Source organism: Mauremys mutica, chromosome 2, assembly GCF_020497125.1.
Source record: "Mauremys mutica isolate MM-2020 ecotype Southern chromosome 2, ASM2049712v1, whole genome shotgun sequence".
NCBI lineage: Eukaryota > Metazoa > Chordata > Testudines > Geoemydidae > Mauremys > Mauremys mutica.
In genome coordinates, this window is record NC_059073.1 from 166,397,325 (window position 1) to 166,412,010 (window position 14,686).

The 14,686-nt window shown below is 42.0% G+C and overlaps 1 long non-coding RNA gene across 1 annotated transcript in view; it reads left to right on the forward strand.

Annotated features, from left to right (window-relative positions):
• The window catches only part of LOC123363905, a 94,500-nt gene extending 80,788 nt beyond the window's left edge, over positions 1–13,712 (forward strand). The window contains exon 4 of the long non-coding RNA XR_006576937.1: positions 12,672–13,712. This is a non-coding gene — a long non-coding RNA (uncharacterized LOC123363905). The remainder of the gene's footprint in view (positions 1–12,671) is intronic.
• Positions 13,713–14,686: the final 974 nt, after the last annotated feature.

Sequence of the window (14,686 nt, forward strand, 5' to 3'; positions counted from 1 at the left end):
ATCTAAATCACTGATGTAGATATTGAACAGAACTGGACCCAGAACTGATCCCTGCAGGACTCCACTTGATATGCCCTTTCAGTTTAACTGTGAACCACTGATAACTACTCTCCTGGAATAGTTTTCCAACAAGTTATGCACCCACCTTATAGTAGCTCCATCTAGGTTGTATTTGCCTAGTTTGTTTATGAAAAGATCATGCAAGGCAGTATCAAGAGCCTTACTTAAGTCAACATATACCACATCTACCGCCTCCTCCCCATCCATAAGGCTTGTTACCCTGTCAAAGAAATCTATCAGTTTGGTTTGACATGATTTGTTCTTGACAAATCCAAGCTGACTGTTACTTATCACCTTATTATCTTCTATATGTTTTGCAAATTGATTGCTTAATTATTTGCTCCATTATCTTTCCAGAAGTTAACCTGACTGGTCTGAAATTCTCCAGGTTGTACTTATTCCCCTTTCTATAGATTTGCACTTGTGACAGGGTCCCCAGGGTGCAACCTGGACTGTGATACCGCTGTCCCACCAACCTGGGTTGCCTCTCACCCTATGATGTTGATGTCAAGCTCAAGGTACACTGACAGGAACTGCACTTACAGGAACTACACTTACACAGATGTTCACAGACAGAAACACACCCAATTAAGTTGGGTGGGAGAGATAGCTCAGTGGTTTGAGCATTGGTCTGCTAAACTCGGGGTTGTGAGATCAATCCTTGAGAGGACCACTTAGAGATCTGGGGCAAAATCAGTACTTGGTCCTGCTAGTGAAGGCAGGGGGGTGGACTCAATGACCCTGCAGGGTCCCTTCCAGCTCTATGAGGTAAGTATATCTCCATATATTATTAAGTTACATGAATGTTCTTCCAGACACTCATGAACCAACAATAAAGAACCTCCAACCAATTCTCCCCAGTCTTGCACCCAGGACTCTATTGTCTTACACTCCTCAAGGCTCCCTTGGGCAGTTCAAGTTCATTAAGTAGTTTGCCACGGCCTCAGTGTGGAGTGGACACACACTAGCCTCTGTAAACTGAGCTGAGATTTCCCAAACATTTCAACCAAAAAACCACTATTTTAATAAAATATCAAACACATTTATTAACTACAGAAAGGTAGATTTTAAGTGATTATAAATGCTAAACATAAAGGTCAGAGATGGTTACCATAAGAAAATAAAAAGTAAACATACATTCTAAATCCTAAACTTTTAGTCTAAGCGAAAGTTGAATCAAACTTTTCTCACCCTGACAGAGGGTACAAGCAGATTACAGTTCCTCAATACACAGTCTGGGACTACCTTCCAGCCTGGGACCACCATTCCCCAGTTTGAAGTCTTTATTCTCGAGATGTTCTTCCAGGTGTTGAGTGTGAGTGAGAGAGAGGCCAAATGATGATATCACTGTCTCTTTTTTATAGTTTTTTCCATCTTGCTAGAAAGGTCCTTGCTGTGATGTGGGGGTTAGGAAGCCCCCATTGCGTACATGCTTCCTCTGAGAAGTCTCTAAGATAGTGGATTGTGTGTTGATGAACCATTAATGCCGTCTGGCTGTTGGTGGCTACTCCTTTGTTGTAACTGAAAGGTTCATTGTTGGTGTTCCCAAACTCACAACATATTTTAGTAACACATATAGTAATACTTCATATACAATGATAGCACTTACAATCCAACAGGTTATTGTTGTTCTACAGATCAAGACTTACAAAATGATACCTCACAAGGCATAATTTGTACAAACTATATCGTAATATCACAGTGGTGAATATGGGGGTTCCAGGGTGCTACTTTGAGGTAGAGTGTTACAGCACTATATTTGACCTTTTCCAGTCCTCTGCAATCTCTCCCATCTTCCATGACTTTTCAAAGATAATCGCTAATGGATCAGATATCTCCTCAGTCCGCTCCTTGAGTATTCTAGGATGTATTTCATCAGGCCCTATTACCATATTTTCTCTCTTAGCATCTATCCCTTTTCTAATGCTTCCAAACATTCTATTTGCTTTTTTGACTGCTTCTGTACATTGAGCAGATGTTCTCAGAGAACTGTGCATGATGATTCTGAGTTCTCTTTGGTGAGTGGTAACAGCTCATTTAGACCCTCTGTATAGTTGGGATTATGTTTTCCAATGTGCAATATTTTGCATTTATCAACTTTGAATTTCATCTGCCATTTAGTTGCCCAGTCACGCAGTTTTGTGAGATCCCTTGTAACTCTTCACAGTTAGCTTTGAATTTAACTATCTCAAGTAATTAAATATTATCAGCAAACTTTGCAACCTCTCTGTAACCCTTTTCCAGATTGTTTATGAATGTGTTGAACAGCACCGATCTCAGGCAAATCTTTGAGGGAACCCCATTATTTGCCTCTCTCTATTTTGAAAACTGACCATTTTGTTCCTACTCTTTTCCCTCTTATCCCATGATGGTTAATTTTGCTTAAGAGCCTAGTCAAAGGCTTTCTGAAAAATCAAGCACAGTATATCAACTGGATCATCCTTTGCATAATGCTTATTGATACCCTCAAAGAATTCTAATAATTTGGTGAGGCATGATTTCCCTGTACAAAAACTATGTCGACTATTCTCAAACATATCATGTTAATCTATATGTCTAATAATTTTGTTCTTCACTTTAGTTTCAAACAATTTGCCAGGTTCTGAAGTTGGACTTAGTGGCTTGTAATTGCCAGGATAGCCTTTGGAACTCTTTTTAAAAAAAATCTGTGTTACATTAACTATCCTCCAGTCATCAGGTACAGAAGCTGATTTGAGCAATATTTGCCTAAGAACATAAGAACATAAGAAAGGCCGTACCGGGTCAGACCAAAGGTCCATCTAGCCCAGTATCTGTCTACCGACAGTGGCCAATGCCAGGTGCCTCAGAGGGAGTGAACCTAACAGGCAATGATCAAGTGATCTCTCTCCTGCCATCCATCTCCATCCTCTGACGAACAGAGGCTAGGGACACCATTCTTACCCATCCTGGCTAATAGCCATTTATGGACTTAGCCACCATGAATTTATCCAGTCCCCTTTTAAACAGTGTTATAGTCCTAGCCTTCACAACCTCCTCAGGTAAGGAGTTCCACAAGTTGACTGTGCGCTGCGTGAAGAAGAACTTCCTTTTATTTGTTTTAAACCTGCTGCCTATTAAACTTCCTTTTATTTGTTTTAAACCTGCTGCCTATTAAACTCTTTACTCTGTACTCTTTTTTAATTAAACTTTTGCTTGTTTACACTATAAACATATCTAGTGCTATTTGTTAAGCACAGCTGGGATCTAAGATATAACTTGTAAGCAGTGGGGGTGAGATACTGTTCCTCTGGAAGCAGTGAATCTGAGAATTCTGTGTCCCGTGGACCTGGGCTGGACACTCCAGGGGGATGCTCAGAGATCTCATGGGCTAGAGCATGCCAATTGCTAACCTGCAGAGAGACAGCAGATCTTCGGTAGGCTAAGAGAGGAGTGCTTGTGTTGCCTGTGGCTGGTGGAGTCAGGGAGCTGACACATGGTAGGCATAGACAAAGCTTCCTCATACTAAGGGCAGGTGGCACGTAAAGAGAGAGAAACTGCCTTTCCAGCATCAACTTGTGTGGAGGCTGTAGGCAAAAGGAAAAGTGAAGAATGCATCTGTCAAGGTCCAAATATAGGATAAAAAAATCTAAAAGGAGAGCTACAGCAACAAAAGCAGAACAAAGGCGAATGCTTGAAATCATATGAGGTTAATTTCTATAAAGTTTTCTATAGCCTTAAATTCATGATTCAGCATTTCTATAGAAAACTGCTACAAACATTTTAAAATGTCAGCTTTTGGGTAGGCAGCTGATAAACAAGATGTGACAGTGTGGTGGAGAGGAGAGAGCCTCGGCATGCAAGATAAGAACTAGTTCTAATCCAGACTACAGTATGTGATTTTAGACAAGTCACTTTATCGCCTTCTCTTGGTTTCTATATCTGTAAAACAGAGAGAATAATACCTACCTGTTTCCCTTACAAGGTTGATTCTGATGATTGGAGTTACTGCTGTGAAGCACTTAGAATATTTGTTTTGTTATATAAATGCAAAGATAAGGTAAGCAATAAACTGGATCCAGTTTTGTTTTGGGAGATTTGTATCTTCCTAGGTTATTCTGATGATTATAGAACTTTAAAAGATGAAGTCTCCTTAGCTTTGAGAAAACACTCTGAAGTGTTTCTGTGATCTTAATAATTGAGGTCCTTGGACAGTCTGCTTCTGGGAGGTGCTGGCAAGGGCATTGGCACTGCAGTGCTCTCTTTCACAATAGTCTTCATAAAATAGATATAGCAAATGGAAACGATAAATTTAGAGCTGATTTGCATAAATATTCACTTACATGTGGAAATAACGAGCAGTTACTTTCACTTTGAGAATTCCACAGAAGTTTTTCATTAATGGATTTCATTAATGGATTCCTTCCACTACACAAGTTAATTTTCAGAAGGTCTAAGGGAAGTAGCCTGATAGAAATGGAGGATGTTTCATATCTTATTTTAATAGAATAAATGAGCTACTGGTCTGAGACGTGACAGTCACCATGATTACCACCACTCTGAGCATCCACTTTGGGAATGTCAAGTTTAATAACCCATTTTTCTCTAAACAGCTGGTCATAAGACCATATACAGTGACTTCTCACTTAAAGTCCTCCCGGTTAAAGTTGTTTCATTGTTGATCAGTTAGGGAACATGCTCATTTAAAGTTGTGCAATGCTCCCTTCTAACGTCATTTGGCAGCTGCCTGCTTTGTCCACTGCTTGCAGGAAGAGCAGCCCGGTGGAGCTAGCTGGTGGGGGCTTGGAACCAGGGTGGACCGACAGCCCCACATCACCTCCCCCTATCAGCTCCCTGCTCCCCTAAGTTCCCTGTGCAGCAGCTGCCAGCAAGCTAGCAATTGCAGCTGTCCCTCATCCCCACTGCCATGTGCTGTTCCTGCCCTCTTGCTTGGAGCTGCTGCCCGAGCCTCCTGCTTGCTGTGCAGGGGAGGAAGAGGGGAGGCTAATGTCAGGGTGTCCCTGTCCCCCCTGCTCCTACATCCCACTTACCCCTTCTTCTCAGAGGTGAAAGTAAGCCGGTACGGAGGACCGGTAAGAAAAGGAGGCTGGCTGAGGGAGGAAGAAGCCTGCCCCCTGCATAAGAACTCCTCACTTAACTCCTTAACTCCTCACTTAACTGTTCCCTGAGTGGTTCAGCCCTCGGGCTTAGGAGTGGTTTCTGGCATCCTTGTTAAGTTCACTCACAGTAGCTGCAGGGAGTGGAGAGGGTGTGTTTGACCTTGTCTGCCCCCGGGATGAGGGGATCTTGTCTCCAATACTAATATACACAACAAATACAAGCATTTGGCTCCACTGCTTAAATCCAGAGCTACTAAAAGCAGGTGGATGGGGAAAACTCACTGTTACATTGGTTTCTCATCTCCTCCCTCCCCCTCCTCCAGCCATGCTGCAGACAAGGTTCTGCATTCCTTCCCCCGTCCCCTCCCGCAGGAGTTCTCCTCTAGGCTCCTCAGTTCAGTAGGGACACTGGCTGAGATGCCTGCTGCTGCTGCCTCCATAAGAACAGTGTGTGACCATGGCAGGGACAGTTCTTTTCTGCCCCCGAGATGAGGGGCTCTCCTATACACAAAAACACAATCAAAATCAAAATCAGGAACTATTTCCAAGTTCAAATCTATCCCATTCCCTCCCCAGCAAAGGATCATGGTTGTGATGTCCAAACTGCTTGCAGATCCTCTTTGAAATGTTACTGAACCGCGCAGGGAACAGCTGAGTTTAAACTGTTCTTATGCAGGAGGCAGGCTTCTCCCTCCCTCAGCCAGTCTCCCTGCTCCCTGCTGCTAGCTAGAGGGTAGCCCCTGCAGCTGCTGCTCAGTGCCAGGCAGGGAGAAAGCACGGAGCCTAGTGTCCACAGCCTGGCTGGAGGAGGAGGGAAGACACGGAGAAAAATGTGATAGTGAGTTTTCACTTTTTCAGGCTTATTCCAATAGTAAAGTTTTATTACAGACAGTACTGGTAGTAGTAGTAGTAGCTTTATTTTCTCTCTCCATGTCATGCAATGGGAGGGATCCATGAAGTATGTAGGAGAGGGGGTTGCTTGCGATTAGACCATATGGGTAAGAAATATAAATTACTTTCACCCCTGCCCAAACCCCAGGGCTCCCAGCCGCCTCTGCAGCTGGTAGCTCAGGGCGTGATTTAAAGGGTCCAGCTCCTAGCTTCAGCTGAATCCCCGAGCCCTTTAAATCCTGATTTAAAAGCCCCGGGATTTAAAGGCCCCATCTCTTCCGATAGAGGCCACGCCTCTTCTGGTTGAGGCCCCTCCCCCTCCGCAGGACTCTGGAGTACCAGCAAGTCCTTTAAGTTACTTTCACCCCTGCTTCTTCTCCATATAGAGTAGGGTGGGGACATGGACTGAGAGAGACAGAGAGAGCCTGGGGCAGCAGCTGCTGTCTCAACTTCCTGATCCACTTAAAAAGACAATGCACTTAAGAGTGGGTCAGCTTACTTAAAGGGGTGGTGTGTATCTCTCTCTCTCTCCCACACACAAGGTGTGTGTCTGTCTCTGTCTGCTATGCTATCTCTCCTCCCCTCCATTCCTGCTGCCTTGTAGAATGTGAGGCTACATTCAGGGCCAGCTCTAACTTTTTTGCAACCCCAAGCAAAAAAAAAAAAAAAGCGCCCTGCCTTAACAACCCTCCCCCAGTGCCACCTCACCTAACCAAAAACAAAACAAACAAAAATAACCAGCGCCGCCCCGCCAAACCAAAAACAACACTCCCCCCGAGCGCCACCGCGCCGAACCAAAAACAACAACAAAAACCCGAGCGCCGCCCCACCGAACCAAAAAAAAAAAACCCCCGAGCGCTGCCCCACCAAAACCAACCAAAAAAACAAAAACCCGAGTGCCGCCCCGCCACCCCAAGATTGGCCGCCCCTTACAAGGTGCCACCCCAATCACGTGCTTGGTCGGCTGGTATCTGGAGCTGGCCCTGGCTACATTAACAACAATGTATTAACCCTGGAGGGCTCAGCCGAGTGCTAGTTCATCATTTAGCACAGGCGTTCTCAAACTGGGGGTTGGGACCCCTCAGTGGGTCATGAGGTTATTACGGGGGGGGTCACGAGCTGTCAGCCTCCACCCCAAATCCTGCTTTGCCTCCAGCATTTATAATGGTGTTAAATATGTAAAAAAGTATTTTTAATTTATATGGGGGGGTCGCACTCAGAGGCTTGCTATGTGAAAGGGGTCACCAATACAAAAAGTTTGAGAACCACTGATTTACCAGCAAGGCATTCCCTGGGAAATATCCCACCCTCTTCCACCCTCTAACTTCACCACCTCAACCAAGCTTCACAATCATCATAGCTGTGAACACTATTAAATTGTTTGTTTAAAACCTATACTGTGCATATATATATTTTGTCCGGTGAAAAAAATTTCCCTGGAACCTAACCCCCCCCCCACCCATTTACATTCATTCTTATGGGGAAATTGGATTCGCTTAACATCGTTTCACTTAAAGTTGCATTTTTCAGGAACATAACTACAACGTTAAGTGAGGAGTTACTGTACTTTTGTAAATGATTTTTATCAGCTGTGCTTAACTACTGTACTTAGTATGTTTTTATGTTGATTTCAGTCTTTAAAACTTCAAGAAGGAAATTTCTGACATGATCCAAAACTCTTTGAAGTCAGTGGGAGTCTTTCAATTGACTTCAATGGGCTTTGGAAGGATTTCAAACTCTTTGTATATAGCAGCCGGGTCTTTGGAGGAAGGATACATTACATTTGCATGAAAATCTAATGCATAAGAGGGAGAATATAAAAGCAGGCACATTCACTTTTGTTTTATTTTCATCTGAAAACTTGTAAGTAAGATAGATGATTTCTGGATTTTAAGAAAGAAAGCACATTTTAAACTTGTTTTACAATATTCATATATTTTGCAATTGTATGCAAATTTGTCCTTTGGTGGCAGACAATGTTCATAGTATTGCAAATTAAACTGTAAACAGAAACACTCATCCCTGTGAAGCAGGTCAACTCCACTTCTTAATTTTCATGCCTTACATGCAGAGTGAGAAAGACTCTCAGCTTATTATTTCCTGAGTAAAATAATTATTCTAGTACTTTTTGCTTGCAGCTAGGAAAACCAGTAAAGGTTTTGTTGAGCCATAAGCTGAACTGTCTCTTATCATCATAGACTTTAACTTTGTTAACTGAAAACATTTTGTATTGATTACTACACCTTTTTGACCCATATGGTTAGCTAAAATTTGGTGTCCAGCAGGTTGCTTTGGTTCGGAGGAGAAATTGGTGATGGAGCCAGGTATTTTTGATGCAGTTCTTTCGATTTACAATGAATGTACATAGCAGCAATCAGGCAATAAGTGACAATTTCTTTGCTCACAGTTGGAAGCCCCTTTCTGGCCAGAACTTGACCCCAAAGCTCTGTCTTTCTAATTTTTTTTCCTCAGGCCCACACTACCAGTACTTCTGTGTCTGTGTCTAATGTTTCCTTGCTGCTTTCGTTCTCTGTTCTTTCTGCATCTCTTTCAGACACATAAAACAATAACCTGAAAAAACCCTCTCCCCACAAATGCCTTTGTTTGGGGCAGTGACATCTGCTTGTGTTTGGGATGGAGGCTGCTATTGTTTCAGCTATCTGGTTCCATAAAGGAGTTTAAATGTTTCTTACATGTATCCTGAAGGGTGGCTCTTATACCCATCAGTTTCAATGAGGTTTAACTCAACCCATAAGAATGTATTTCCAAAAGCAAAAATATTTGTTAATTTATAGTTAAAGTTGCTCAAAGTCAAATCCCAACAATATAATCTCTAAATCACAAGTTAAGTTTCTCCACCTCATTCCACATTATCTCCTCTGTTATGTACAACACACATACTCCTCCATCACATTTGGTATCTCCCCTCTGTAGTATGATGGAATGGAGTGGAACGCAAGAGAAAGGGTCAGGTTTCAGATGGAAATGAGTTTGATGTTTCACCGGGGGCTCAGAAATGCTAGACAAGTGCTAAGATGAAGCTTCAGGCATCTACCAGCCAAAAGACATAGTAAGGAAGGATGGGAAGACATCCAAAATGAGATGCCAAGTTTGGGGCAAATCACAGAGACAGAATATTGCTGAGTCCAACCCTGTAGGGTGAAAAGAGACTCAAGAGAAGGACTGGTTGCCAAGCTGGAAATGGGAGGCAGAGGGATAGAAGTAGTGAAGTCCTCTGGTAGCCTGTGGAAGAAACAACATTATCTCAGGGACTATGGCCCAGGTCCTCAAAGGAATTTAGGAACCTAATTCCCTTTTCTCTGACCTTGGTCTCCAGTGCTTGCTGTGAATTGCCCTCATGCCCTTCACAGTTATGATCCCATCACCTGTCCCCCTAGCCCTACTCTTCAACCACCATTCTACCATACTCCCTGTTCCCCACTCTCTATTATTTCTGTTCCCCACTCCCTATTATTCCCTCATCACCTATAGCTTTTAAATATTGTGGTGTAAGGCCATGGGAAAGCGTGGAGGGAAAAGATGGTGTGAGGTTAGGAGCAAAGAGCCAATACATGGGGGGAAGCTGTGGTTAGGTCTGGGGCAGCAGGACTGTGTGGAGGGCATGAAATAATTTGTGGTGAGCAGTATTGTAGTGGGGATATGTGAAGAGACTTTGGGGTACAGTGGGGTAGTGTGGGTGGGGCAATGGGTTAGAAATGGGGCTTTCTCTAAGGGCACCAGGATAAGGAAATGCAGAATAGAAAAGAGCTGCATTCTGACTATTTGCCCATGGTTTGTCAGAGTATTGCTCCTCTCTGCTCCACTTCTCTCATTGCTAATCTTTCCAGCTCAAGCCCATGGTCGCACTACCACCACCACCCCAGCCCCCAGTGGGTCTGCCACTTGTTGTCTTGGGGGAACAAAGGAGAAATTAGCAGGGGTGAGTTGGAGGCTGGAAGTGAATGACAATGTGGAGGTGTTGTTGGGGAGGGTAGGAATACATGTAGGGCAGTGACCTGTGGTGGGGGATTGGCTGTGGGCAGAGGCCAACCAATTGTCTTTCCTGAGACATTGGCACTTGAAGGGCTCCTCAGTTTCTTCTACTTCAGCTCCCTGACATGGTAGGCAATGGCAATATGGGAAGCCTTTTATGTGCCAATAACTCTCTCAGGTCTCCATGAAACTGCTGCCTGCTGTGCCCAGGAGCTGAGGTGGCAACACTGGGATGGCTCTGTGCCAACGCCTTGATAACTGAAGGGCTCCCCATGGCCCTGCTGACTTGGTGTGTCAGGCAATTGAAGCAGCAGTGTGGAGTAAGAGTCCTTCAAGCACTCATGGGCAGATTTACAAAGGTATTTACATGCATAATTCCAATTAACTTGCAATGGGAGTTAAGTGCTTACCCTGCTTAGGCACTTCTGTAACTCACACTAGCCATCTATTTCCATCATTAGGTGCCTCAAAACCTTTTAAAATCTGGCCCTGATACCTCAACACAGAAACACTGGCTCCCTCTAGGCCGTCTGCAAAGACATGGTCACCCACAAAAACCATCCCCACACAGTAGTCTCATTTTCCCAAGCTGCCTGCTCAAACTCTATTGTTCTTAACATCTTAGCTGACTCCATTTTGGTCTCCAAGGGGAGTGGAACTGATGATTCAGTGTGTGTCAGCACCAGGAAATAAACCAAAATAACCAAAAGAACTTAATGGTTCCATTGGCTACTCTTGACATAGTCAGATCAGATCAGTTATGTCAAATAAGGGAAATGTTTAATCTTATCATTTCAAAAGTGGCCTGTACCCAAAATGTTATAAGAAGGGGAGTATCTCTGTGTGTGAAGCTTGGAGTTTGAGAGGCCGGTGATTATTTAGGTAGGGGTACCCCAAAAAAGGAAAAGAGGGCACAATTTCAAAAGGGGAGACATATTAAATGTTTCATTTGCAAATGTTTGTAAATATTTTAATTAAAAAATGGAAAATTCAGTTTTAAACTGAAGAATTATTGTGCCAAATTTGGAGCTTAAATTCTGTCAATAAAATATAAAACAGAGGGATTTTAATCCTCTTTGAAGTGGAAATCTCAACACACCCTTAATTATGGTGTCACTACTGCCCACCTCAATAGACAGATGGATAGGTAGATAGTGACATATAGCATAATTTTGAAGCAAAGAACTTTTTTTAAATTTTTGGACAGTTGTCAATATCCATTTAAAAGCTTTCAATTAAATCACACAATGACTTAGTTGGCACAAGAATGAACACTAATAAAAGCACAAGGCAGAAGATTCCCATCTATGTTTCGATTGCATATCAGTGGAAAACGGATACATCACAATAGATTGGGGGAAAATCAATTATTTATGCAATTAAGATACTTTATGGATGGATTGAAAATTAAAACTACTTTTGGTACAAAAAGAAGTAGCTTTCAATAGAACCAAATTGTTTGGGAATATTTTCCTTGCCCCCAATATCTAGGTACTCTTCTCTCCTGGGAGGTAAATAATTTTATAACCAACCTGCTTCTTTGTGTTTCATTAACTTCAGGCAGTGTCAGCAAGGGAAGTGTTGCCCACTTCTAACATTTATGTAAAAAGTTACAGAGATAATTTAAGTAGAGTAAGGTTTATGATTAATTTGAAGTGATGTCTATATGTAATCATGATGAGTATATAGTATTAGTTTGTGCTTCCTGTATCTTGTGGGCAGATAATGTGATTGCTGGATTTTAGTGGAAGAGGAAGGGATAGAGAAAGAAATAAGATTGAAAAGAAAGAATCATATTAGTTTTTAAAAGTCTCTAAAATTTAAGGAAGAGGAAATTTCTGTGTGAAATGCTCCCCACTCCCACCCCTGCCCATCTCTGTCTCTCTCTCTCTCTCGCTCTCTTGCTCTAATTTCTATAGAACTTTTCTGGTGCTCAGAAGACCCCCATTAGCTAAAAACAGTATTGCACAGTGACGGGGAACCTCTAAAGGTTCAAAAGTTTCCCATGAATAAACACCCAAAGATCTGGATTCTTATCTGATGCCTAATCCAAAACCTAATTAAGTCAATAGAAGGCCTTCTGTTGACATCAGTAGGATTTGGATCAAGCGCTTCAAAGCTTATTGGAATTATTCATACCTCTATGGTCTACAAAATTGAGTTTAGCTGGGCCTGAATTACAGCAAGAAACGTTTTAGATTTGGTATTTCAGTGCTTCTCCTTACAGTCCCACCTACAACACAGAAATGCATCAAAATGAAAAAGAAAACTGATATATTTTGAATCATAAAAAAGATTTTCCTGTATTCAGTCTGAATTCTGGGTAAAGGTTTGTTGGGTTTTTTTGGTTGTTTGATTGTTCTTTGCAGTGGGAGGCGATCTTAGTCCATTTCAAACCATTTATTAATCCCTCACTTTATTCACAACCAAATGAAATGTCTCAGCAAGCCTAAACATAAAAGAATGGGCCAGATGAATTTAATGCAATGTATGCTGTGTGTGAACTTAATTTGAAAATTTTAGCAGCTTCACCCATTAGTCCACTGGTTCTCACAGAAGCTCTGTTTCAATCAAATGGGGATGAAAAAACCTAAGCTTGCATCACTCATAATGGACCCAATTGATCATGTTTTATCTGTTCTTCCACAGTGCATGTCATCAGCTGTTCCTGGTGAATTAAGAAAACAAGTGACTGTTGCCGCTGAGGTTATTTCTGCTTCTTCCAGAGTGCTAGACAAATATCATAAACAACAGGAATATACTGCACGGTGCTGGTTACCAGTGCTAGGACGTCAATTGCTAAAACAAACAACTCTGTCTCCCTTCCTCATCTGAAATGAAACAGAGAAACCAGCTGTTAAGGACAGAGAAAAAACCCAACTACATTTCTGATAAATTTCAATTGTATGTCCAATCTAGTTTATGGAGGAAGAAACATAAAAATTTGTGTACATTCTCTGCATCAGAGAGAAAAAAGATAGGAAATGGAAATGAATGTAAAAGGTAGTTTCAGACCATGTGCACACTGTGATGAAAAATAAAATATATTTAAATATGTTGTTGCAAACTGGTTGTGTCCACACTAGACTTTTTTCTTAGGATCTTCTGTCTTTCACTACAGACTAGTCAATAGCACTTTAAATACTTTGTGCTCTTATTTGCACATGCACCATCAGGTGTGGGAATGAGAGCTTTATATCACCAGAATGTTTGGAATCCAACATTTCGATGGGAGACAGGGCTTGTTTCTCTACCCGATAGATGACAAGATATTGGACCATAAAATCATGACAATATGATGCACAGAAATTATAGACAATTTTTAAAGATTTATAAATTATAGAAGTTCTGGTTTTCTGTCCTTCCAAAGCCTTTATGTTGAGACTAGTAGTACTAAGGCAAATAGGCTTCACAGACAGAAAGTTGGTCATAATTTCTTCCCTGAGTTCTTCCTGGTGCAGCACAACTTTGTGCAGCTCTTTATGCAGTGCTGTACCTCAAGGCATGATCTTGTCTTTCTGAAATAATCTCCCAAGGAAGTGATTGAATTCTGTTCACCATATATATTTAAATCCAACCCCCTCCACCCCCACATAAATGTACAGTGGAGAACAGCTCTGCACTGTCAGGGAACTGGCCTAAATAACCTAGTAGGATTTTTCCACATCTGTATCCTGTGGGCCAGATTTTGAACCACTTACTCATGCCAGAGTTACTAGGACTATAAATCATAACTCCTCTCCATTGCAAGTAAGGTTTTTATAATCTGTCCTTTATTATTTATATAATTTTGTTTTTTATGTGGCTAAGCAGTTCTTTTTCGAGTTTGGTCTTTTCCTAATAAGAACATAAGAACGGCCGTACCGGGTCAGACCAAAGGTCCATCTAGCCCAGTATCTGTCTACCGACAGTGGCCAATGCCAGGTGCCTCAGAGGGAGTGAACCTAACAGGCAATGATCAAGTGATCTCTCTCCTGCCATCCATCTCCATCCTCTGACGAACAGAGGCTAGGGACACCAGTCTTACCTATCCTAGCTAATAGCCATTTATGGACTTAGCCACCATGAATTTATCCAGTCCCCTTTTAAACATTGTTATAGTCCTAGCCTTCACAACCTCCTCAGATAAGGAGTTCCACAAGTTGACTGTGCGCTGCGTGAAGAAGAACTTCCTTTTATTTGTTTTAAACCTGCTGCCTATTAATTTCATTTGGTGACCCCTAGTTCTTGTATTATGGGAATAAGTAAATAACTTTTCCTTATCCACTTTCTCAACATCACTCATGATTTTATATACTTCTATCATATCCCCCCTTAGTCTCCTCTTTTCCAAGCTGAAGAGTCCTAGCCTCTTTAATCTTTCCTTGTATGGGACCCTCTCCAAACCCCTAATCATTTTAGTTGCCCTTTTCTGAACCTTTTCTAGTGCTAGAATATCTTTTTTGCGGTGAGGAGACCACATCTGTACACAGTATTCGAGATGTGGGCGTACCATGGATTTATATAAGGGCAATAATATATTCTCAGTCTTATTTTCTATCCCCTTTTTAATGATTCCTAACATCCTGTTTGCTTTTTTGACCGCCTCTGCACACTGCGTGGACATCTTCAGAGAACTATCCACTATGACTCCAAGATCTTTTTCCTGACTCATTGTAGCTAAA